Source organism: Erythrolamprus reginae, chromosome 3 (genome assembly GCF_031021105.1).
Source record: "Erythrolamprus reginae isolate rEryReg1 chromosome 3, rEryReg1.hap1, whole genome shotgun sequence".
Taxonomy (NCBI): domain Eukaryota; kingdom Metazoa; phylum Chordata; class Lepidosauria; order Squamata; family Dipsadidae; genus Erythrolamprus; species Erythrolamprus reginae.
In genome coordinates this window covers 161,063,344-161,088,593 of record NC_091952.1, presented here as the reverse complement: position 1 = coordinate 161,088,593, position 25,250 = coordinate 161,063,344, and the positions used below count along the sequence as shown (strand labels likewise).

The following is a 25,250-nucleotide window of genomic DNA, read 5'->3' as shown; positions in this document are numbered from 1 at the left end:
TGATCACCCCCAGCAGTTTCTCAAGGCTATTTTGTCCCCAGCGCACACAGCGGCATTCGGTTTTTGGGTTCCCAGCACGAAAGGCTGACAAACCAGAAGGAATCAGACAGCATCTGATCTGGATTGACTCATTTTTTGATGAATTTTGCCGTTGTCTCAGAGGAGCAGCGAATCCTCCATCTTCTCCCCGCTGCCCCCGGAACCGGATTAATATTCTCATGTTGCCTGTTATTTATTTAACTTTTTGTTATATACATTGCCAAACAGACACTAAGAGTTGTCAATTTAATCTTGTGTAGCTTCTTCTCTGGCAATATTACACTGCTAAGTAGAGCATTCAAAACATTTGCTAGATGAATTCTTGAATACAACTTACCTGTCTGGAACCTGTGTTGCATATCAGACATTAATACAATTGTGAAAGTCCAAAAATATTTCATGAGAAGAGTCGGTCACTTCTCCCCTCGCAATAGAACCTTCATGCCACCAGACATGAAATTTTGGGCTTTGGCGACTTAGAACTACGTCACCTTCGAACCAATCTAAATGTAGTTCATAAAATTATCCGCCAAAATGTCCTATCTGTCAATGATTACATCAGCTTCAACTGCAACAATACATGAGCACACAATAGATACAAACTTAATGTAAACCTCTCCAAACTCGACTGCAGAAAATTCAAGTTCAGCAACAGAGGAATCAGTGCATGGAATTTACTGCCTGACTCTGGTTTCTTCCCCAAACCCCCAAAACTTTAACCTTAGACTGTTTACTGTTGACCTCACCCCATTCCTAAGAAGTCTGTAAGGGGTGTGCATAAGCACACCAGGGTGCCTACCGTCCCTGTCCTATTGTCCTCATTTATCTCATTTATTTATGTTTATGTTTATACCTACCTTAAAATTCATACTTTTAATGTGCTTTAATGATTGGTTAGTTAAAACATTGATACTGATCTCCCCAGTTCAGTATGATAAAACCCAAGGTCTACAAGCCAAACACACTTCCCATTTTGTTTAATTTGTAACAGTTACTAATACAATGTTTATTTATTTATTTAGACTTATAAGCTCCTCGTCTCCTAACAGACTTAGGGCGGCATACAACAATAAAATCATATACAGAAATTAAAAACCCCAAAACAACATACAACAATAAAATTGAATACAAAAGTTACAAAAGTTAAAACCCCAATATAAAAACATGCAACCATCTATCATTCATATTACTGGCCGGAGCAGAATGTTATCACTCAATGGCCTCAGGTCTGCCGGCACAGCCATGTTTTTAAGCTTTTCGGCTTTAAACTATGTTTCCATAGTTTGGCTTATTAATGTTTGAATATGAATTATATGCATGGATTTGTCCTCTGACAATATAGATCTTCAGGGTGCATTTAACAATGTAATAACTGGCTGATTTGTGGAGTTTTTCATGTGTGCATACTTATGCAGGCTTTTGTTTTTACTATTGTCATGAAGACCTACCGTAAGCTCATTCTGCGAATGCAGTTAGCAATTGCAAGCATCCTTTGGGGAACAGAATAATAACACACACACAAACACCTAGTTTCCAAACTGACTTACAGTGCTGGCACATTTTGGAATAGTGCACTAAATTTTCATTTCTATTTAGTTGAAGACATGGATAGTAACAGTACTGGGTCAGAATTCTGATCTCTGAAATTCAGTGTGATGAAAGTTCAGTGTAAAATAGATTCTTCAACAGTTCAAAGAAGGGGGAAATACAATCAATAATTGCTTTGTCGGTGCTTTATGCCTGAGCTTGCTCAGTTTGCTTTTTGACTTACTGAAACCAGAATTATCTTGGAGCTGGGCATACAGAAGAGACTAGGTAGATATTGGTATACCTGTCCTTTGTCTGATTCTGGATCTACTTGATTAAGTAAAGCTAGCAAAGTATTCCAATATATGATGTCCAATTCAGCCAAGTTGTTTTAAGGATCCAGGAAACATTTTAGTACATATAAGAAAACAGTGTATTGGATAGGTTTGAATCAGCATAGTTAAGGCTTATTTTTTTTGTAAAGCCAACTCAGTGAAAGACTCCCAACAGATCTGGCAAACATGGGCATGTTCCATGTATCAATGATAAAACAGTGTCACCTGATGACCCCCTAGAGGTGTGCCTTTTGTGTTATGGTGCCTGTCCTATGAAGCAGCACAGCCTCCTGCCACAGACAGCAAATATGGGCAGTGTCTATCTTGTTGGCCCTTTGCAACCCCCCCCCCCCCCAGGCATTGGGCTTAGGATGTAGTATATGCCAATTGGATTTTTATTAAGTCTCAGTATAGTTTTACTTGTTACTTTGGTTTACTAGCTAGTCAACTGTTCATTATAAGAGCACAAGCAAAAAAGTATTGGTAGCTTGAGAACTACTATCCTATATTTTTATATCTTCAATTGGTGGTCAAAGAGAAACTTTACTATCTTGATTTTTGAATATTTTGTGGCTGTGAAAGGGCGTTGACTTACCTGAATGCCCCTTCTCGTAAGTTGGAGTCAGCCTTCAGATAGGGTTTTCCTTGTCCAATCACACTGAGGACTGAGCCTGTCAATCAAAATAACATGATATATATATATATATATATATATATATATATATATATATATATATATATATATATATATATATATATATCCGGCCAGCATGTAATATCTCCAGTTTGAGACGAAGCCGGAAAGACAGACTCGATGTGGAAGATTCCTGGAAAAAAAGTTACTGAAAGAACTCACACCGAGGATATGATAAATGATACACTGACTGCTAAATAACGAGCAAATAAACCTGGTGCTTCATTGAATAAAAATGCAGAACTAAATTGAACATAGAACAGTAAGAGAACACAATTCCTCATAATAACACAGGGTGGGACTGAAGGCTGACTCCAACTTACGAGAAGTGGCGTTCAGGTAAGCCCCCGGCACCTGTAAGATGGTAGACATGAGCAGGAGATTTAAAATCTGGTGACTGGAGCAAGCTCCGGTAATCACCTTGTAGAGTGGAAAAACAAATACCAGCCAGGAGATAGTATAAAATGATCGGGTAAGCCCTTTGTGATCAGTATGACTGGATTACTGTCCTGAGCTGACTTTGAGAAGTACAGCCTGTGACAAGCGGTCCAGTTACTGAGGTAAAATATTGCAGCCGAGTTAAAAATACAGTCAATTGTGATGAGGTAACAGCAGAAGAAAAGCTTGTAGTGTTAAATTTTCTTTTCTTGTGGCTACCTATCAATCAGCAGTCAGATAGGAATTCCACGTCCTTCCTCATGGAGGGCTAAGTTTCAAACTGGAGATATTACATGGTAGCCGGATATGTATATCATGCTATTTTGATTGACAGGCTCAGTCTTCAATGTGATTGGACGAGGAAAACCCTTTCTGAAGGCTGACTCCAACTATCACGGAGAATAGGTATACGCTCTCAATCTAATAGTTATTTTGTGAGAATGTCTACAATATGCTTTCAGAATTGTTTGTGTGTGTGGGTATGTGTGTGTATAAACATGGAATCTCTCCATATTTCTGACTAGTAAGTCAGTTTTTGAAAACATGGTATTGGTTCAGGAGTATTGGTTTTTCCTAACCTCCATACAATTTTCCTACCTTGTCAAATAACCTTTGTGTGCACTCAAAATTGTCAATCAAGGAGCTGCTTGAGGACATTTTTCTTCTTGAAACAAAGAAGAATGTCTATCACAACTACAGGTTAAGGTACATAATGTGCTCATATCAAAACCCAGCAGAATTTCTTTTTCAAAGATAATGCTAATGTGTTTCTACACAAAGTAATGCATCCTTTAAAAAAGGTATAAACAAATTTATTGAAACAAAAACACTACTAGGGTTAAAACAAAAAAGTATCAGACTATTGTTTTATTGTTTGCCATTTTCAAAAATTTTATTACTGGCGATTTTGGATACAGGTGCTAAAAGGCAGATGGTAAGCTGGAACTATAGGAGAAGAAAGAAAGCTAGTCAAGGATTAATGAAGGAAAATACAGTTTATCCTATGTATCTTCCATAGCAATTTACAGAAAAGTGAATCCTCTACATTGCTTGCTTAGAAACAGACCACTGAACAATAACAGAGTATTTCTATATCTGTAGTGTTACAAAAACCTGATGCAAATTATTTTTATAAGAAAATCAATTTTAAAGATCAATTCTCTGTCTGGAAAAATTGCTTTACTTTCCCTAATATGAATATTTGTTTTATTCTATAATAATAGAGTTAAGGAACAAAGAGTTGCATTAAAAGCATGAAGAAGAAGAAGGGGAAGAGAAAAAAAGAACCAGAGAGTTAATAAATGATAGGAAATTTGGGGAATAAAGATCAGAGTTTTCAGACATAAAAGGGGAAAAAAGATAGATATACCTAATTAAGATCATTACCTAGATTTTATCTATATGATGTAAGTATGTTCTGTGTAATAGAAAAGAAACACTACAGTATTAGAATTGTAATGAAGGTACGTCACAAAACTGTCCAAATCTTTTTTCTTTTTTTAGTGTTCTAGTCTTACTGTTTATGTCCGTGTTTTATAAATAATGTTTTTTTAAAAGCATGAAATGTCTCTCATATTATTTTATTATTTTATTTATTTATTTATTTGATTGTTTGTTTGTTTTTTATTTATTTATTTGTCATGTATAGGACAGTAGTTTGTATAAACATAAAATTAATGATAAAAGGACAATAGGACAGGGACGGTAGGCACAATGGTGTGCTTGTGCTTTAACATTCAACCTTACATTTGAGAATATGTCATGGCTGCCATATTGCCTCCACTAGAAATAAGAATATTTCATTTATAAATTTCAAAAGACAATAATTAGTAATTACCTTGGTTTTTCCAGGATTATACCACAGATGTCAGCATTCTGAGTAACACATCCAAAGAAATCAGAACTCCAAGGTAGCCAGGTCATTCAAAGAACATGTTTATTGGATGCATCATATCGGCATGGCCAATGAAAACCAACTCTATACGTTTTCTGTAGTTGCTGTATAATTAAAAGAGCAAATGTTTACCTCTTCAGGTGCCACAGATCACATTGTCCAATCAAACAGGTGGTGGCCTCCCTCGATCACTTCTGCACCTCCTCCAACTACTACCTGTTGGGATGACCTTGGTTCCCACAGAACAGCTCTTTATTATTTCTACAAGACAGTCTAGCTCAGTGGTTCACAACCTTTCTAAAGCCGCGACCCCTTAATGCAGTTCCTTATGTTGTGGTGACCTCCAACAATAAGTCTAGCACCAATTCTCCCAACAGAACTTTAAGCTGATTGGCAGGAAGGTCAGAGGGACACCACCACTGTAAACACCTGATTGGTCCCAAGGTGTCAGATTAGAAGCTTTAGTTCCTAACACCATGGGATAATTTGTCTTTTCTATTGGTCTTAGGCGTCCCCTGTGAAACAGTCATTTGACCCCTAAAGGGGTCCCAACCCCCAGGTTGAGAACCACTGGTCTAGCTATTTCCCCCTCATCTCTCCCCATAGTGCATGGAAACTGTGAAGCAACACAAAATGGCTTTAGCTAGATTCAGTTCAGAGTTGGCAACAGGGTTTACACACACACACACACACACACACACACACACACACTTTCATGAAATTAAAGTGGAAAATGGTGGCATTATGATTTACTAAAGTTATAATTACATGTAGCCATATAAATACTTACAACTATTTCAAAAACAATTCAGTAGTGCATATGGCAGCTATTAGTTTTTCTTGGATGAAACCAATTGTTTTGGTGCATTTTAGTTCTAAGTGACCTTAATCTTCCCTTTCCACATTACCCACATTGATAACAATACACCTGTCCGGGTTCAAGGGACACAATTCACTCCTGTCTCACCATGGAACCTGGATTTCAACATACAGAGGGTAGTATCACTGTTCAAAGCTACATTTCAGAGTAATTTAATAACTTGTAAGATTCTGAGATCATTAAGACATATGGCTTGCCCTAGTACAAATGATGATTGACCAACATTTTTTCAAGGACAGGAATACATAACATCTTCAATTCACTCTCAGTCCATAAGAAGGCAAATGCTTTGTTTCCTTGTTCTGTACTACAGATAGTTCTTTTTCAAAGAGTGCTGTGTGATGTGCCAGATTGCTCCACTTTACTCCAGGTCAATGTCCCTATTACATTTTGTTTATGTGTCTCTGAGGTAACGACCTCTCATCGAATCACTAATCATTGCTGTTTATAGATATTTCATCCTGAGATTTTATACTGCCTGCCATAGTTCCCTCTAAGCTGAGCAGTGAGCAATCGCTCACTTAAAAATCATCATCAACCCAGAGTTTTTCAAACCTGCCCAGAAGCCGAGAGGGAAAGAGTGAGAAGGAAGGAGAGAGAGAGGAAGAGAGGAAGAGAGGAAGAGAGAGAAACAGATAGAAAAAAGAGAGGAAGGAAAAGAGAAAGAAAAAGAATGGGAGTAAGGAAGAGAGAAAGAAAATCAAAATCTAGTTTGAAACTAGCTCAACTATTTAAGTGGCATTTTGATATTGGTAGAGTTGCCCTATTATGAGCTCACTGTTATAGACACACAGTACAGTATTTTATTTTGAAATTCTCTGAGGCAAAACAGGGTGGGTTTTTTGTTTGTTTGTTTGTTTGTTTGTTTGTTTGTTTATTTGTTTATTTGTTTATTTAATTAATATTTCTGTGCCGCCCAATCCCAAAGGGACTGCCGCTCAGACACTATACTTTTCCGCCCCCCCAAAAAAAATTAGAGGGAACACTGCTGCCTGCCATACTTTTTAGTGATATTTTGACCATAGGCCCTAGCCAGTAAAGGGCAGTCATTTGCGGCCCTAGCTTCCTGTGCATGTGCAGAGACATGACCAGTCCCACCCGGAAGCCATCAGCAGGAAGAAATCCTCCCAGAAGGAAAGCAGCACATCGGGGAGATGACACTCCCCTGTCACCTGCTTGCCAGAGTCTCCCTGATGAGCTGCTCTCCTTTCTGGAGGATTTCTTCCCGCTGGTGGCTCCCAGCTGGGACTAACCACCACCACTGTGCCTTGCAGGACCCAGCCACACGGCTGATGGCTGGCCGCATTGGCAGCAGCATAGGCGCCCCAGTCAGTCCTGGCTGGGAGCCACCAGCAGGAAGAAATCTTCCTGGAAGGAGAGCAGCTCGTTGGGGAGATGACACTCCTCCATTGCCAGTGTTGCCCGCTTGCCAGAGTCTTGCCAATGAGCTGCTCTCCTTTCTGGAGGATTTCTTCCCGCTGGTGGCTCCCAGCTGGGACTAACCCCCACCGCCGTGCCTTGCAGGACCCAGCCACACGGCTGATGGCCGGCCGCATTGGCAGCAGCATAGGCGCCCCAGTCAGTCCTGGCTGGGAGCCACCAGCAGAAAGAAATCTTCCTGGAAGGAGAGCAGCTCGTTGGGGAGATGACACTCCTCCATTGCCAGTGTTGTCCGCTTGCCGGAGTCTTGCCAATGAGCTGCTCTCCTTTCTGGAGGATTTCTTCCCGCTGGTGGCTCCCAGCTGGGACTAACCACCACCGCTGTGCCTTGCAGGACCCAGCCACACGGCTGATGGCCGGCCGCATTGGCAGCAGCATAGGCGCCCCAGTCAGTCCTGGCTGGGAGCCACCAGCAGGAAGAAATCTTCCTGGAAGGAGAGCAGCTCGTTGGGTAGATGACACTCCTCCATTGCCAGTGTTGCCCGCTTGCCAGAGTCTTGCCAATGAGCTTCTCTCCTTTCTGGAGGAGGATTTCTTCCCGCTGGTGGCTCCTGGCCAGGACTGATCGCCGCTGCGCCTTGCAGGACCCAGCTCCATGGTCGCCGGCCAGCTGCATCAGCAACAGTGGCAGAGGCACCCCGTGCCCGCCAGACAAGTGCTGCACTCTCTGGGCCCACCTAGCAGGGGACGCTGTTGCTGCTGGCTGGTGCGGTGAGATTCGGCTGCTGCATATGTGCAGAATGCAAATCTTGCATTCTTTTTTTTTTTAAAATAATTTTTATTGGTTTTATAGGTTTACATAAAACAAACATATAACAGTGCACGTGCCCGTCACCTAACAACACACACTGTGAATCTTGCATTCACAGTGCGTGCACAGCCACCTGTGATGGAGCTGCGCATGCAGCTCCATTTCTGCTGGTGAAACAGTGTTCCATGCCATTCCACTTCCTGCCCACCCCCGGCTGTAGCCTTCCTTCCTTCCTTCCTTCCTTCCTTCCTTCCTTCCTTCCTTCCTTCCTTCCTTCCTTCCTTCCTTCCTTCCTTCCTTCCTTCCTTCCTTCCTTCCTTTGATAAAGGAGCCGGGGAATCCACCTGTTGGAGCCTGTAGTAACTATTATTGGAACATAAGAGTTAGCCGATATAACTGCCAAAGCTGAAGAAGAAATTAAAATCTGAAGAATAATTTCTGAAACAGCTTCATGTTTAACCAGTTCCTCATAGGAATCAGGCATATTTAGACTACCATTGGGGAGAATTCTCTGAATATCCCTCTGTAACAGCAGTCCCAATACTCCAATTTATCCATGCAATGTCATAGAATAAGATATTAATGTCATGTCAAAACATTTTAAGTGTGCTTTTCTAATAGTTCTTATTTAAATGAACAAAGAGACTGTTATCTTAAACAGTCTGCCACCATGGTCCTACAGACTGCTGGGGAAATGGACTGGCTAGGTGGGCATGGCTTGATGACCATGTGACTGGGTGGGCATGGCTTGATGGCCATATGACTGTGTGGTTGTGGTCAATTAAGCAGTCCATTAAATAATACACAGAAATTAAAATTAAAACGTAATTTATTTTCCTCCTGGGGATATTTTATTTGCTTTTGTTTGACTTTTCTTTTTACTAAATCATTTTTAAGTTGTTTACAAATCTAGTGGTCCACTTTAGAAAGCTCTGTTTGCAGCAATTCTTCTCAGCCCCAAGGAGGTTACAATTGATATCTCTCATATTTCCCACCCTCCCTCCCTTTCTCTCTCTTTCTCTGTTCTCTATGGAGAGGGAAGAGAAACTCTCCTAGCAAATAGGGATTGGGAAGAGAAACCTTGCTGAAATCCATTCCATTCCATCCTAAACAAATGGGGGTGGGGGAAAGAAACAAGGACATGGGAATACTTGATGGATACAGAGATGAGACTGGCTCCTGGGGCATCTTCTGCAGGATCCCCTTCAATCCTGACTGTGTCTTAGCATACCTTTGCTGAATTCCATTCCATTCCATTTCCATTTCCTCTCCCATTCCATCTCATTGTTATTCCATTCCATCCCATCCCTTCCTATTCCCATTCTATTTTCTCCTATTTCCATTTTATTCTATGTTCAAAAATTTTATCTGCAGGATTCCCTTCAATCCTAGCAGTGCCCTGGGATATCTCACTCAATTCCATGCCATGCCATTGTATTCCTTCCTATTCCCATATTGCTTTTGCTATTCCATCCATCCCATCTCATGCTATTACTATTCCCATTCCCATTCCATTCACTCTCTTGATCTTTCAGCGGCTTTTGATACCATTGAACATGCTATCCTTTTGGGTAAGCTCAGAGGGCTAAGTGGGGCTGGGCAGTACAATTTTTCACTGGTTCAGCTAATTCTCCAAAGCTGGTCCCAATCAGTGTCCATAAGGAGTGAGAGGTAGCCTTCAACCTCTATTTTGTGGTGTGCTGCAGGGCAAGGTACTCTCCCCACACCTTGTCAATATTTACATGAAAACGCTGGGTGAGATCTGTTGTCATCATAGGTTGAGGTGTTGTAGTATAGTGACAATACCCAAACCTATATTTCCATTCCTGGTGGCCCAAGTGATGCCATGGCTGCCCTCTCACAGTTCCTGGAAGCTGTGGGGACCTGAATGGGGACAACAAGTTTCCACTGAAACCTGGCAAGACCAAGTGGATACACGAGGCCCAAAGATCCAGGACTATCCATGCCAGCAGAGAAATCATTATTATTTACTGTGATTATTGCAGCTAGCTGGGTCCAGAAGAAAGGACTTCTCTGCCATAGCACCTGCCTTCGGGGACATCTTGCCCCCCCAATGTGAGGTCAAACTCCACCCTGTTGACATTTCATAAAGGCCTAAAGATCAAACTTTGCCAAATAGTTTGGGACCCCAATATGGAAGCATTACAATGGAGTTGATTGACTAAGTAACAACAGATCTTTCCTCCTCCTCAACCTTCCCCACCCTCCTCATATGTAATTGGGTTTTAATTATTGGTTTTAATTTGTATTTGTGTATATATCATCTATATCTGTATATCATCCATATCAACATATAGATGATATACAGCAGATATAGATATACCTATAGTATGCAAAAAGCTATAGATATGCATATACATATAAATGTAAACTGCCCAGAATTACCCTGTGGTAATACATATATACATACATGCGTATGTACATACATACATACATACATACATACATACATACATACATACATACAGTACATACATATACATATCCCTCAGAAACACACACACACCAAATGTGAAAGAAATTCTTAAGTACCATGTTTAAGTAGCAAAGCCAGAAGAAAAAAATTGAGAAGTTGCAAAGTAATTTTTAATACAGAAACTATTTTTTTAAAAGGATGAGCTTTTGAAAGTTTATTGGACCTTGGGCATTAAGAACTTTTAAGGTCAGACTCTGAATCTTTAGTAATTGCTATAAGTTAATGCTGGGATAAGCATTTCTCATTGTGGTTCTGAATTGGACAATTCCAGATTTGCTTCCATCATGTGTTGAATTTGACTCTTAATACTTGAGGAGGCAGCAAATTTGCTGATCAAGGGCTGCCTATAAAAGTGTGACAGTGGCATTTGTTCTTCTGATACTACGACTTTATTTTCTGATATACTTGTTTGGAATAAGACGTGAACATACTATGATATAATGGCTTCAATGATTCAAAAATCCACCAAATCCAGCAATTAATATGAGATTGCTTTGAGAGCTACCTGACCTTTTTCCAAAACGAAATATCAACTTGTCCATCATCCTATTCACATCCATGATTACAGGAAAAATCTCTCTGGAAATTTAGGATTTTAATAGGCAAGTAACATACAATTCAGTTGTTGTTTTTTCCATCCGATTCTGAGAAGATACATAGTTAAAATTTTCTGAGTTACGATTTTCTGAATTTAGATGTGAGATGGAAAATAGAGGATAAAGAACTAGGTTGAACAAAAAAAAATATTTCTATTGACACTATTGAAATTAACCTCTGAGTCCACTGCTGTTAACATTCAACATACCTATAAATATGTTGAATTTTAACATATTTGGGTTCATTATGTATTAGTAAGTGAGGTTTGGTTGCCCTTTAATTGTAACCTCTGGTTCTTTCTACTACCCTCTGGTATCCAATTGTTAAAGTCTTACCTTATTATTATTATTTAAGTATTCAAAATGAAAGCATTTTTCTATGGTAAGCATTCTTTGTAATTAATTCCAAAATCTTATTTCAAATTTATCTTGATCCTTATTCTATTTGTAGCTTTCTAAAATCAAAGTTTTAATCACCTTTTTGCTGTTTATTTTAAAATTTCTTTTAAAGTTCTTAAGCTCATTTGTAAAACTTAGTTTGCTAAGAATTGAAAGAGACATACCTGTAATTTTAAAAATTGTGGACTCCAAGTTTTGTAATAGCTGAAAACCGGTTTACAAGCAATTTCTAAAAAGGTATTATAGCAATGGCATTTAGTATACCACTTCAAAGTGTTTTTACAGTCCTCTCTAAGTGATTTACAGTATCAGCATATTGCCCCTAACAATCTGGCTCCTCATTTTACCCACCTCAGAAGGATGGGAGGCTGAGTCAACCTTAAGCCAGTGGTGAGATTTGAACTGCTAAACTACAGCTAGCAGTTAGCTGAAGTAGCCTGCAGTGCTGCACTCTAACCATTGCTATAAAAGGAAGTATCATTTGATACACTCAGTGTCCTTTTAAAAGTTCTGTCTATGGTTTGAGCAAAATGTTACTTTCTCATCTACCAGATCTCTAAGTCCACTGGAGACTCCTTTCATACCTTCTCCTCATGAGAAGCAACTGTCTGGAGCACTTGTAGGCAATTTCAAATCACCTCCTTGTGCCAGTCATTAGCTCTACTTTTCATGAAACCATCTTCAGTTCATTATTTATTTCCCATAAGTCAGAAAATAAACCTCTAGAGAAGATTTGAGGCCACAGGAAACCCTAGTAAAAGCACCAGGTCTAGTTCTGGAAAAAAAGGAGAAGTAATAATTTTTAGACAACTAGACCTGGTTGTGATGCCTTTAAAAAAAGAAAAAAATCAACTTTTTAAACTTTAAAACCTCAGTTCCAATTAGCTCTACTTTTCACGAAACCATCTTCAGTTCATTATTTCTTTCCCATAAGTCAGAAAATAAACCTCTAAAGAAAATTTGAGGCCACAGGAAATCCCAGCAAAAGCACCACGTCTAGTTCTGGGGGGGGAAAGGAGAAGTAATAATTTTTAGACAACTAGACCTGGTTGTGATGCCTTTAAAAAAAGAAAAAAAAATCAACTTTTTAAACTTTAAAACCTCAATTCCAATTTTACAGCAATCCAATATTGGTATCAATCCTGTTTACAGTTTTTCCAGATTGCAGCCTTTGCTTAGCTTGATTGGTGGCTAATATCTAGTTTGGGTTACTACAGGAGAGTTTGTACAGAAATATCAATTATAAAAAAATTCAATATAAAACCTTTGTCATCATAAAATTATAAGGAGAGGGTAAATACACTTTTGGTGTTAATAATCATATGCAAATCAAAATTAAATACCATTCAGCACATACCAAAACCTAGTTGTGCATTGGTAAAAAGGACTTGTTTATATAAAGTTTAATATAAAAATTTGATATGTGGGGCTTTTTTAAAAATCTGTGTGTGTGTGATGAAGATCATATGGTATAGCTAGGATGGGGAAATGCAGACAGTTATGTATACAATAAAAACATGTCTATAAGGAAAATATCCATTTTTTCTATGTGCCAAAATGATTTTAAAACTTCTAACTTACTATTATTAAGTATGCATTGATTGGTGGCATATTGCCAGGCAAAGCTCTAATTTTTCTTTATACAGCCTTGAGAGCCTAATACTAAATGAGCAATTTACTCTGAAATTAATTTGCATATTTACTGAGATTTTCTTTAACAAAAGCTCTAGACGAAATTCAGCAATTTTGGGAGAAGAGAATGGTGAAAATATTGAATTGAAAACTGATTGTAGAATAGGAAAAAGAAGTACAGTAGTCCCTCGCTATACCGCGCTCCACCTACTGCGGCTTCACTTCATCGTGGGTTTCTGAGGAAGCCGATCGGCAGATTTAAACAGCCCGCCAAACTCGATCGGCAGGTTTTTCAAAAAAAAAATAAAATCTAAAATTGTAAATACTGTATTTAAATACTGTATCTAAAATAAATACTGTGTGGGAAGGGTTTATAAACACTTAAAACAATGAAAACTTACCAAACAGTTACAATATAAATACCTAAATAAGTACTATCAGTCGATAAATTCCCCATCGCGGATTTCACCTATTGCGGCCAGGTCTGGAACGTAACACCAGCGATAGGTGAGGGACTACTGTAACACCAACCATTTTCAAATTGGGTAGATACTAGTAGGGTCCCAATGGATTAATCTTTAATTTATTTATTAATGATCTTGTGTTAGAAATGAATGTAAAATTGATATAGTAAAAAATTCAAGTGAGTACAGTTAAAAGAAAGTCTAAAGAGATTTAAACAGCCCTCTCTAAACAGGGTGGCTAAGCTTCCAAAAGACAAATGCTTCAGATTTTTTTATTTTTTTATTTTGGCATTTTATTTGTTTACTTGTTTTTAGAATAAAAAACTGCAAGTATATATTAGTGGCATATATATTAGTGGTATTAGTGGTGTATATATTAGTCAATTGGCAGTGCCTGATCAGGAATGCAACTGATGAAAATGTTTACCTAATGTGCAACTATTGTGAAAAAAGGAGTAAAACATGCTTGGAATAATTAAGATAAGTAATAAGAATAAAATAGCTAATTAGGTTATATAAATTTGTGATGAGACAAGAATTTGGAACATAATATACTATTCTGATGACCATGATAAGGACAATATGGATAGATATAATTTTTCCTTCTTTTCCACACATTCATTAAAACTAAATACTTGAAAATTCCAAGAGTGGTAACAGAAAGTACTTCAAGTGGGCTGTGAAATTGGCTACTATCAGATGTGGTGATTGCCTCCAAAAGTGAGAGTTAAAAGGAACCTGGACAATTTCATGCCCAGTATTGTTCAAATTTATGTAGGATTCAGGTTTCGATGGCTACAGCTTGATTGCTTCAGTGGCTGCAGCTTGATTTTACAAGTTTAATCACAAAGAGTATACTGTACATTAAATGTCAGAAACATGCTACTGTTAAACAACTGGGCATCTGAAATCTTTACTAAGTAATTCAAAATCACTGGTTGATTTTGCAGGGGTTATTTTACCAGTAGATAAAATCTATTTTCTTTCCACTTTGAACTAACGTCATTCTTCAAAGTCAAGATTTTAGGAAATTATATATCTACCATAATATGGTTGCTGGGAGTAAGAATATAAAATAATTCTACCATTAATTGTGATTTTCTTCTACCACTGGAACATGAAGCCAAGTTTTCCTAGACAGAAATAAACTTTCTAGACACAAGAAAATGTTTAAATAAATTTGCCCTCAAGAAAGGCACACATCAGAGTAAGTTACGGTATATAAAATATACTTGTCTTGGATAAAGCTCCTTCACAAAAAAGAGGATCATATCTTCTGAAATATGAGGGGTTAAAGAAGTACAGTAATACCTCATGATACGAACTTAATTGGTGCAAGAAGGAGGTTCGTAAGACGAAAGGTTCGTAAGACGAAACATTGTTTCCCATAGGAAACAATGTAAAGTCAATTAATCCGTGCAACAACAAAAAACCCCCGCAAAAAAACGCTGCCGCTCGGCTGTCACCTTTTAAAACAGCCTGGGGGCTTCGGCGTTGGGAGGCTGCTGAGAAGCCCCCCGGCTGTTTTAAAAGGTGACAGCCGGGCGGCGGGGCTTCTCAGCGAAAGTTCGGGTTTGGGAGGCTGCTTTGAGGAGGCGGGGAAGCCTCTTGCAGCAGCTGCCACAGCCGCCGGCTTCCCCGCCGCTCGCCCACCGAGGATGCTGACCTGCTGCCTCGCGGGGAAGCCGGGCAAGAGCGATCGTCTGCCGGCCATGGGCGAGCGGCGGGGAGTCGCCCATGGCCGGCAGAAGATCGCTCTTGCCTGGCTTCCCCGCGAGGCAGCAGGTCAGCAAGAGCGATCTTCTGCCGGCCGTGGGCGACTCCCCGCCGCTCGCCCATGGCCGGCAGAAGATCGCTCTTGCCTGGCTTCCCCGCGAGGCTTCCCCCATCCTCGCCCACCGCCCGCCCGTCCAGAATGCTGACCTGATGCCTCGCGGGCAAGCCGGGCAAGAGCGATCTTCTGCCGGCCATGGGCGAGCGGCGGGGAGTCGCCCATGGCCGGCAGAAGATCGCTCTTGCCCGGCTTCACCGCAAGGCATCAGGTCAGCAAGAGCGATCTTCTGCCGGCCATGGGTGACTCCCCGCCGCTCGCATTGGGGTGGGGGGGCTGTCAGGACACCCCCCCACCCTAGCACTTTGCATCCCGCCGGCTAAGAGCAATCGGGCAGCAGCTTCTGCCGGACACGGGTAATGAGCGGGACAGAGAAGCGGGGAGAATCAGGAGGCTCCTTTGGCAGCTGGAGCCTGCCTGGCTTTGTGTTTTTGGCTGGGAGAGGAAGCAGTAGGACCTTCCTAACTCCCTCCCCCCCAGCCAAAACCCCAAAGCCTGTTTGCTGCCACACGATTTAGCCAGGACAGGAGCGAAGTGATGTGGAGGAATGGGGAGCTGAAACCGGGCGGTTTCAGCTTTCCATCCCTTCACGTCACTTCGCCGCTAAATCGTGTGGCAGCAAACATGCTTTGGGGGTTTGGCTGGGGGGAGGGAGTTAGGAAGGTCCTACTTCTCCCCCCCAGCCAAATCCCCAAAGCATGTTTGCTGCCACACGATTTAGCGGCGAAGGGACGTGAAGGGATGGAAAGCTGAAACAGCCCGGTTTCAGCTTTCCATCCATCCACGTCACTTCGCCGCTAAATCATGTGGCAGCAAACATGCTTTGGGGGTTTGGCTGGGGGGCAGGGAGTTAGGAAGGTCCTACTTCTTCTCCCCCCCAGCCAAATCCCCAAAGCATGTTTGCTGCCACACGATTTAGCGGCGAAGGGACGTGAAGGAATGGAAAGCTGAAACAGCCCGGTTTCAGCTTTCCATCCATCCACGTCACCTTTGATATTGACCCAAATGCATTCAAGGAACAACATGGGACTAGAACTCAGTCTCCTATTTTCTAACTTGATACATTAACCAAGACTCAAGAGGTTAAATATTTTGGACTTTTAATAATACTCTCATGTACTGTAACATCTCTGCTCCTTGAGCTGAGTCTCAGTGAGCTTCTACATACAATTTAAATTTCTAGTTTTCATCTATGAATCTCTAAATAGCACAGAGTCAAGTTATTTGTATCAACACTTATCTCTGATTGTTACCGCATGCCCCACCAGAACTGGCAAATGTATCATGTTTCAGGTCTCTTCAATCTGATGATGCTATCTTGTGGTACAAGGAGTTGCATATTCTGTATTGTAGCATCTACCCTATGCAAAGGTTCCAACTTTGCTAGTCTTTCACAAGGCATAAATGACTTGACTGTTATCTTAGGCGGTGGAACTGGTAAATTATATACAGTCCAGTATTATCAATTGATTTCTTTGGTTCCAGTCTTAACATCAAATGTTTATTCTGGGTGTTTAATTTATATTATGTTGGGTTTGGTCTATTTCCTGCTTAGAGTCACTCAAATAAGATAAGTGTTCATATAAATTGTATAAATCAAATAAAAGAGGTGTGATTTCTCATGTGTGCACATGCCCAGGTATATGCATGTAATCCCTAATCTGCTGGGTGCAGAGTATGCTAAACCAAAGCCATAAGGCTTTTTGCATTTTTTTTAATCATTAGGCTAATATAGTGATGGCAAACCTTTTTTTTTATTCACATGCCAAAAGGGAATGTGCGCAGGCACTAGCATGCGTGCACATGCTCACACCCATTTCCTCCCCCGCCACACATGTGTGCCCCCTGCTGTGCCCATTGCACATGTGCACAGGCTTCAATGAAACCACAGAGTGTGAAAAACAGCATAATGGGCAAACCGGAAATCTTTTTTTTTTTGTAAGTTCCAGTTTGCCTACGGGGCCGTTTTTCGCACTCCAGAGCTTCAGGAAGCTTCCCTGAAGCCTCCAGAGTGCAAAAAACAACACAATGGGCAAACCAGAAGTCCATTTTTCCGAACTTCTGGTTTGCCTGTTGGACCAATTTTTCTCACTCCAGAGCTCCAAAGGGTGGAATGGCCTAACCCAAGGCTGAAAATCAGTTGGCCAGCATGCGTATATGCGCTGGAGCTGACATAAAGCAACGCCTCATGTGCCCTGTGATATGGTTCCGTGTGCCACTGTGTGGTAAGTGTGCCATAGGTTTGACATCACTGGGCAAGTACAACATAATACAAAATTTACTATTCAAATAATGCCATACAGTAGTATGAACATGACTACACTCTCTGTCTCCTATTTCTTTCTTTAATCACAACTAGCAGAATATTCACACCACCATAGGAAAAAATCAAAGTCCTCTCAAAACTGAAATTTCAAACCTTCTTTGCATGAGCCATACGTAATGATAATATTGGTATTGCCTGGGCTACTATAAAAACCAGACATTTTCTAATTTACCAGTTTTATATTTCCAAAATGCTACTCTGCCCAGCTGGTGACTTCACTAAACACTCAAAGCATACAAACTTTAAATATACAATATATTTCAAAAGCGCATGGCAAGGCATTTATTTTGGGGAGGGAACACAGTCTATCATTATAGGGGAACCAAAGTAGGCTGGTTTGTCCAGTCATACATTCACACACAGTTTGTGAATAATTGGAATCATGTCTAATTAGGCAACCCTCTCCTTCTTTAATTCAGGCCACTGAAAGCCAAGACAGCCATATTTGTGTATATTTGTTCTGGTTATTTCTTCTGATTACAGCAGCCCCATTCAGGCATTTACATGAATGTATGCAAGCTCCAGAATGAACAGAGAACGGAACCCACCTTTATCTTTCTGTATCCTTGATATTTTGAACAACACTTCCAAAGATGACCTTTGTTAGCGCTCATTTGAATGCAAGCGTAATTGCCACCACTATCTGAGATCCAGTTTTCTTCAGCCCTGGGATTCACTTTTGCTTCAGTCCCAAGGTGCAACAAATTAGGGAAAGGCTTCAGGCCATGCTCCATTTTCAGTTCTATTTACTTATTTAGGTAAATGCTTGGAAAAAGCTTTTAAGAATGACCGATGTATTAGAAATTTAATTTTACAGAGCCCTGCAACTAAATAATGAGACAGGTAGTTTTAATCTCGTGAAGATACAATACTATTTCCTCAATTTATTCTTCTTTTTTTATGTCTTCCTTCCTACTCATCCATTATTGTTTTGATTAATACATCAATTTTTATTCATTTACGCTCTGTTCTATTTCCTCTTTCTGATGTAGGAAGGTGAATGGAGAAAACATTAAGGAACTGCTGTGAGAAATTACTATATAGCCTTTAATTGCCAAAATATAATCTCCTTTAGTTACACCAATACATTCTGTGGCTTTATAATCTCTTCAGTACAGGCAGGAGAGGGGAAATGATTCAAAGAAGATTGAATAGAATCAATAATGATGTATTGTATTAGGTGAAATTTAGTAACCAAAGCACACTGCTAAAATTTAACCAATATGGAATAATGCAGTAATAGGATACATTACAGAATGTGAACAGGAAGTTAAAAATTATGCCTAATAATTGTGTTGAGATGTTCTGAAAGATGTTCAACAAATTGTTTGACCTTTCTCTGTCTATTTTTGCTATCTGGTAGAGCAACTAGGTTGCACTCATAATTTACAAGAATGGTGTTGTGTCGGTAAATAATATTGACATCATTAGACAAAATTGGTGAGGAGATGACACTACAGTCTTGTGACAGGAATTATAAGTTTTTCCAATTACTCTTTTAGGATGTGCAATACATAATATATATCCAAATAGAATGCAAATTATTGTGAAATACCATTGATGTCTTTGGCCTTAAAGGTCTTTGCTCAACTGTGTTTTGATGTTATATACAAAAAATGAATTCCTGATTCATTACAGGCTAAAGGTGACATTTATTGACTTAAACAAGTTGGTCACGAGTTCCATAATTTATACAAATAAAAGGGATCATTCATGTTCATGCAGGAATACAAATAAAATTTTCACAGATAAATGAATTATTTGGGAAAGAAATATTCAATGAGGAAGAGACCACCATTTATCTACGTAATTGGTTCCAGTGTACTGAACAATTTAGTATAAGTAGTACAAGGTAAAAATTTTATAATTAAAAGTGATGACACTGTGGCCCTTCAAATCATATTAAAGTTACAGTCAGTATCCCCCATACACACACACACACAATGAGAGTTTGGAGGTACATAGAATTGGAAAATAAGTAGTGTATAAAGGAAGGGAATATAGATATCATAAAATAAAAATAACTCTTATTACTTCTTGGTAACTCTTAATGGATTTTTTTTAATGAATAGAACTGAATAATGAGGTTTTATGGATGTGTGTATAGATAAAAGTTGTGATACGTGATAAAGAGAATATTTGCATTTCTTTCTTTCTCTCTCTTGGTAATACTTTTATTTCAACTTTATTTCCCATACATTCTTTTATATTATTCCTTTTTCTTTTCTTTTTCTTTTCTGCACTCCTTTCTGTGCTATTTATTTCTGTAGTTTTTATTAACGTTTATCTGTAACATATATATGTGTGTGTGATAAAGATAGAGGATAGTAATTTTTGCTACTTTACTGGTAGGGAAAATTCTTACTCAAAATTTCTCAACCCACCCTTACCTCCCCCCCAAACCAAACTTTCTTAAATTCTATTCAAAATTGGCTAGAAGAATAATTAGCTCAGTTTTCCTAAACTAAGGTGACCAGATTTTAACATTGGTAAAGTGGGACATCATTGATTGGGGGGGAAGGGGTTCTTGATTAAAAATTCGGTCTATGAAATAAATAAATAAATAAATAATTTACCTAAAAAGAGTGCTTTTGTTCAGTGATGAAATCCGTTTGTTTTTTTTTACTATCTGTATTGTGGGCATGGCTTGGAGGGCATGGAGTGGCTTGGTGGGCGTGGCAGGAGAAGGATACTTCAAAATCCTCATTCCCACCTTATTCTGGGGCCAGACAAAAGATATATTTGGGGATTCTCTGAACTATTCAAAATTTTCCCTAGCAGTTCTACAGAATCTGTCAGAATTTGTTGGATTTCACCCCTGCTTTTGTTCCTTTTTTGCTCTCCAGAGAGTTTAAATAAATGGCCATTTATTTCATCTTTCATGATCTCACAACCAAATAGGTTTAGGGCTAGTGGTTGATAAATAGATGTTTTGGTACCTGCGCTGTAGTTACAATAACATCATTCCAATTGTGTCCACTTCAACAATTACAAAAGACATGATGTTCTGCTCTTCATTGGGTGTATTTAAGCAAAGGCCAATTGTCTGGGGTGCTTTAGGAGTTTGGATTCCCAGACTAGTGGACTTCGTTTCTTAAACTGTCTTGCTTGTAAGATTCTAAGTTTCCTACTTTGTCTTATTGAAAATCCAACAATTGTTGGAAAAGTATATGTAACACTCTGAAATCTCCCATCACCCATCCCACCCATTTCCCAGATAAAGTTTTAAAACAAAATAGCATCTTTTATTTGTCTTTCGGGCCTATTCATGATGTTATTGTGTATTTCAATCTTCTCCTACCCAGTGTGTCCCAAATAGGCAGAGATAAAATCCCAGTCACCACGTTCAGCTTTTGGGACAGTTTGTTGTGATCCAACATAATTATAAGGACTCTGACTGGGAAAAAACATGCAGAGCTAAAATTAAGCACCTACGCCTTTAAGAAACAGACACAGCCTGAATTTTTCTATTACAGCCCATTGCAGAGCATTCTGGTAGCTGTAGTTTCTTATCAACTCAAAACAATCGGTGCCTCAGGACATTCAAACTACAATTCCTAGAATGCTAGGTGCCCAAGGGGCACTAGTTCCTTGTGAGGCCGCTCTCTCTTGGTGTCAGGGCAGCTAGTTCAAGTTGCCAAAGCAGCAGTGGGGTCAAGAAAGTATCTTTGTAGTATCTGGACGAAAGAAACTTTGCAACGGGTAACAGTCATACAGCCCAATTATGTGCATCAAAAGTAAAGGAGATTGTTTCAAAAAATCAGGACTTTTTTAAATGCAGCAGGACGTGGGACAAATAGTTAAAAATCGTGGCTGTCCTGCTGAGAGCGGGATGTCTGGTCACCTTATCCTAAACATGTCCTGTCCTTACTGTGTTGTCTTAGAAATCTTCTATCCTCCATTAGTACAGGAGTAGACAAAGTTGGCTCTTCTGTGACTTATGGACTTCAATTCCCAGAATTCTTGAGATCCTGGAGTTGAAGTCCACATGTCATCTTTGCCTACCCCTGGTTTAGGATGTTATTTTTAAGTGCATTATTTTTTGTTTTGCATTCCTAGAACAATTTGAGTTCCCAGAAATCTCCTGATTCTTCCTCTTATATTTTCAAGGTTGTTCTTGTTATATACTGAAAGAATACATTCACTATTAATATTCACAATAGTGTACAAAATTACCCTGTTCTTTCTCTAGATGCTTTAAAAAATGCATATGCCTTCCATCCAGGGAGTTTATATAGCAAGAGTTATTTAGCTTCAGCAGTAGAATTGTTACCTGGGAAAATAACAAGTTTCCTGGAGAGAAAGAGACAATCCTTTCTGCCAAGTAATTTCTATAAAGATTGAAATAGCTGCAGTTATACTACAGATGATGGACTGGAATAGTAGATGTGATCTAGAAAATATGGAAAGCTATTTTTGAGTCTGTGAAATCAGCAAGATTGAAGTAGCATGATTTTCAAGCAAAACACCAAAACTCAATCTCTCCTTTTGTTAAACCCACAACTTGTACAAATGTATGTTATGCTTTGTTTGCTTTCTGTTTGGTGTGCCATTTCAAATATGTTTAAATAGTATTAATTGACTGCACAATAATTGAAGAAAAGAACCCCCTGCCAAATGTTCCATTAAATCAAGAATATATCACAAGAGACCAATTTTTAATTTCATGATGGCTTTTCCGGTGGGCAGAAATGAAGGAGAAAAATAGATAAAATAGCAAAACAACTACCGCCCATTGGCAGCTTATCAAGGGCTTCCACAAGGCGACAAGAACATTTGTATTACAATGTCATCTCTCAAATGACACAAATTGAGTAATGATACAATTCATATAACCTTGCACAATTATGTCATGACATATGACATCATCTTGGCTAGTACCAGAAACTTAAGCTCTTTCTTTTAACTTTGGGTATCTCGAGAGAGAGACAGAAGCAGGTGTTGCTCAAATAGTAGCATTAGGTTTATAGAATTAATCTCAGGCAGCAGAAATTACCTTGGAGAGACTTTCATCCTCATTTGCTCATACTCAAAAAATATTTGTATGCAGATACATTGATAAAACGCCTCCATTGAGAGTAACCTAAAGAGTGAACTATGCTTCTGTGCTGCCTATGGAGAAGTACTCTCTCTTTTTTTTGTCTCCTTCTGATTCTTAAAATATGGAATTTAAAGAGGTTCATTTAGAAAGGTTTCATAATACAGACTTTGTGCAGACAAAGGTGAAAATGTTCTAAAGAGACAAGCTAAAACTGTAAGACATTTCAACAAGTTATTCATATTTATAGAAACACTTCTCAACTTTGTTAAAATCTATAATAATTGGGGGTGTTCATGATCTCACTTTTTGCCTTATACAGTGGCAATCATTATTTTATCTATACATTGAAACCACATGACAATTTAATGTAATGATATTCTGTATACCATTTTTAAGAGATCTTTTGATGTGATATTTACATGATTATAGAATGTTTCCTGTTCATGTCTGTCTGTCTGTCTGTCTGTCTATCTGTCTGTCTGTCTGTCTCTCTCTCTCTCTCACACACACACACACACACAACACACAAACACATAAGGCTTATCTGGAAAGTAAGGTTACACGGCATATAGCTCTTGCGGGGAATGTTCATGGGGGAAGTTAGTATTACTATCGTGTAGCAGGAAGCCAGCAGAACATAACAGCCTTATTTTGGCCTCATCAGCTAACCATACCCTCACTGGGACTTGAACTCGCAACCTTGGCTTGTAAGCCAGAGAATTAACCTCTAGGCTACAGTATCCAATCCCTTCAGTTCTGTACCAGGATAGGGTTACATGTTATTTGTGTTGAATCACCCTGGTATATTGAAGGAACATCACAGCTCCTTTTTTGTCTCCCGGCCCAATCCAGAGCCATTTCCAAGGCAGTTAATTTATTCATAGTTGACAACTATATTCTGTCTGTGTCACATGTTTTTGCTGAATTAGAAAATTAAGGGAGACTAGGATAGATCTATTTTGGTCTTATTTTGGCCTAATCAGCTAGCCATACCCTCACTGGGACTTGAACTTGCAACCTTGGCTTTGTAAGGCAAAAAACATTATATATATATATATATATATATATATATATATATATATATATATATATATATATATATATATATTTGACACAAACATATGTAACCCTTCCCTGGTGCAGAGCTGAAGGGATTGGATACTGTAGCCTAGAGGATAATTCGCTGCCTTACAAGGCAAAGGTTGCAGGTTCAAGTCCCAGTGGGTATGGCTAGCTGATGAGGCCAAAATAAGGCCGAAATAGATCTATCCTAGTCTCCCTTAATTTTCAAATTCAGCAAAAAAATATGTGACACATACAGATAGAATTGTCGTCTAGCAATAAAATTAACTGCCTTGGAAATGGCCCTGGGTTGGGCCGAGAGGCAAATAAGGAGCTGTGATGTTCCTTCAAATACACCAGGGTGATTTGACACAAACATATGTAACCCTTCCCTGGTGCAGAGCTGAAGGGATTGGATACTGTAGCCTAGAGGATAATTCTTTGCCTTACAAGGCAAAGGTTGCAGGTTCAAGTCCCAGTGGGTATGGCTAGCTGATGAGGCCAAAATAAGGCCAAAATAGATCTATCCTAGTCTCCCTTAATTTTCAAATTCAGCAAAAAAATATGTGACATATATATATATATATATATATATACACACACACACACACACACACACACACACACACACATATATATATAGTATATACACACTGTTCACCCACACCATCTAAATAATAGCCCTTGTTTTTTGACCATAATTTGGAAGTGAGTTGAGTGTTAAGAGACATAGTCTGAATATTTACATGACTGCAGCTGTGCTTATGGACTTACTTCCGTTCTCTCTCTCTTGCTTTACAGTATCAAAAGGATATAAACCCAAACTGCTACGTCAGCCGAAACATCAAGGAAAGTTTCTGGAACTCAACTCATGAGGAAACCAGGTAAAAGAGCAGATTTTACAACTCTTTCTCCCATTCCCTTCCTTTTTTAATGCTCACCCTGGTCCTGGGATAATTATCCTGAAGATAATGTATGTTTTTATTTACATTCATTGAAGAATAAAACATTGGAAGAGAGCAAAAAGGCACATAATAGGAATATGGTGGGAGGTTCACCAAACCGGGACCAATCCACTGCTGGCTAGCACCAGCTCTTTACTAGCATTCTAGGAAGCAAAAGCCGTTCCTGTGAAACTGATTATGTCAGCAATTTCAGGCAGCAGGGTTCTAATCAAGTAATTAAGACCTCAAAATAGAATAATCACAAAAGAATAGTTAGCACTTTTTTGGAGGGTTCTATTCTAGAGTAAAGGCAACTCAGGAAGGGAGAGGAAAAGAAAAAAAGTGTCAGGCATAGGGCAATGCATATTGCTTGACTGTAATGGGTAACACATGACTGAAAGAGGGAGAAGATGAGAGATTTTGTGAAAGTCACTAAATGCAATATTGCAGCCAAAAACTT

General features: G+C 39.2%; 1 protein-coding gene across 2 annotated transcripts in view; it reads left to right on the top strand.

The window, feature by feature from the left end:
- The window catches only part of CDH12 (cadherin 12), an 896,151-nt gene that overhangs the window by 384,281 nt on the left and 486,620 nt on the right, over window positions 1-25,250 (top strand). For both annotated transcript variants that reach the window (XM_070747115.1, XM_070747113.1), the window contains one exon: window positions 24,648-24,730. The gene's annotated coding sequence lies outside the window, so the exon portion shown is untranslated. The remainder of the gene's footprint in view (window positions 1-24,647; window positions 24,731-25,250) is intronic.